We start from the raw sequence: 2,464 nt of genomic DNA on the forward strand, positions 1-2,464 counted from the left end.
CGTGCAAGTGGCTGAGCACTCCACAGACACGTGTACCCTTAACGTAGTTCTCGGGGATATTCAGCGTGACACAGTGTGACAAGGCTGACCCTTTGAATTACAGGCACAGAAACAGGAAGAAAGAGTGAGAGAAAGTTGTGGTAGAAGAGTACAGCAGGGTTCGCCACCATCCCCTGCCGGAGCCTCATGGAGCTTTAGGTGTTTTCGCTCAATAAACACTCACAACGCCTGGTCTGGGAATTGAAACCACGATCCTATGACCATGAGTTCGCTGCCCTAACCACTGGGCCATTGCGCCTCCACATATATATATATATATATATATATGTGTATACATATATACACCTGCATAAAGAAGTACCAATCTCTAACTGTGAAGAGAACCTGTGAAGAGGTAAACATAGGAAAGTGTAAGATGAAATAGTGAAATGTGATCTTCAGATATTGAGTCTCACAGAGATGACAAGAGACTGGGGCTTTTGGTGATTTGCTGTGCTTCAGAAGACGTGTCAAACGAAGTGAAATCACAGTTGTGGCCAGTGCCAGTGGCACGTAAAAACCACCCATGCCAGTGACATGTAAAAGGCCCCCATGCTGGTGGCACATTAAAAACATCCAGGGCATTCTATGGAGTGGTTGACATTAGGAAGGGCATCCAGTCACAGAAACCAGGCGAAAACAGACAGGAACTTGGTGCAGCTTACTAGTCCCATTCAATCAGTCTAACCCATGTCACCATGGCAAATGGAGGCTAAATGATGATGATGATGATCGTGATGATGATGATCATGATGATGATGATACACATTTACAGGCAAAGTGTGAAAGCTAGAGACGCTTTGGATAGAAAACACATAATAGTACTTAAATAATTTGAATTGAAACTTCGAAACTTTTGTCGAGGACTAGGTCCACAAGGTAAAGAGAGGCTGCAAGAGAAATACAGGTGAGCTGATATAGAGATAGTGATGCAGATATACCCAGATAGGTAGATTTTGAAATAGAAAGTAGGGATGGATGAAATGCCACTAACAATGTTGGCCTGAAACTCTAATGACTCTGCCTGTTCACCACCTTTAATACTAATGATGATGATGATGATGATGATGAGGTGCTTGAAAAATAAGAGGTGTTATCTTAGTTCACTGGTAGTAAATAGCTGACACTTTAGTACATCTCCAGCATTAGAAACTGTACATAGGCAATAATAATAATAATAATAATAATAATAATAATAATAATAATAATAATAATAATAATAATCATCGTTTAACGTCTGCTTTCCATGCTGGCATAGGTTGGATGGTTTGACTGAGGACTGGTGAGTCAGAGGCTGCACTAGGCTCCAATCTGATCTGGCAAAGTTTCTACAGATGGATGCCCTTCCTAATGCCAACCACTCCGAGAGTATAGTGGGTGCATTTTACGTGATACCGGCATGAGAGCCAGTCAGGTGGTTCTGGTAACAACCACACTCAAAAGGTGTTTTTACATGCTACCTGCACGGGAGCCAGTCCGGCGGCACTAGCAACGATCATGCTCGAATGTTGTTTTTCACGTGCCACCGGCACATGTGCTGGTAAGGCAATGCTAGCAATGATCATGCTCGAATGGTGCTTTTCACATGTCACCGGCAAGGGAGCCAACCCGTGGCCCTGGCAACGATCACACTCTGATGTGCTTTTAACATTCCACTGGCACAAGCCCCAATCAGGCAGTACTGTCATCAGCCACGTCAGCGATTTTGATTGGTTTACACTTGCCTCAATAGGTCTTCGCAAGCAAAGTTCATTGTCCAATGAGGAGTACTCATAAGTGGGCCAGTTACACCCCACTTTCGGATGTGCTTTCAATATTCCACTGGCATGAGTGCTAAAAACAATAATAATAATAATGTTTCAAATTTTGGCACAAGGCCAGCAATTTCGTGGGTGGGGAAAAGTCGATTATATCGACACCAGTACTCAACTGGTACTTATTTTATCAACCCTGATAGGATGAAAGGCAAAGTTGACCTCAGCAGAATTTGAACTCTGAACGTGAAAGCAGACAAATTTTGGCACAAGCCAATAATTTTGGGAGAAGAGATAAGTCAATTACATCAGCCTCAGTGTTCGACTACTCCTTATTTCAGCAATGCTGAAAGGTCATAAGGCAAAGTTTACCTCAGCAGAATTTGAACTCAGAATGTAAAGACAGACAAAATGCCGCTAAGCTTGGTGTGTGGCAAAATGCTGCTTTGCCTGATGTGCAAAGGCAACTTCGGCAGTATTTGAACATAGAACATGGAGACAGACGAAATGCAGCTAAACATTATGCTTGGTGTAATAACAATTCTGCTACACCACCACTCACACACACATGTGTATGTGTGTGTGGGAACGTGTGTATGTATATGTATGTACGTATGCATATCATCATATATATATATATATATATATATATATATATATATATATATATA

Source organism: Octopus bimaculoides, chromosome 4, assembly GCF_001194135.2.
Source record: "Octopus bimaculoides isolate UCB-OBI-ISO-001 chromosome 4, ASM119413v2, whole genome shotgun sequence".
NCBI classification, from domain to species: Eukaryota; Metazoa; Mollusca; class Cephalopoda; order Octopoda; family Octopodidae; genus Octopus; species Octopus bimaculoides.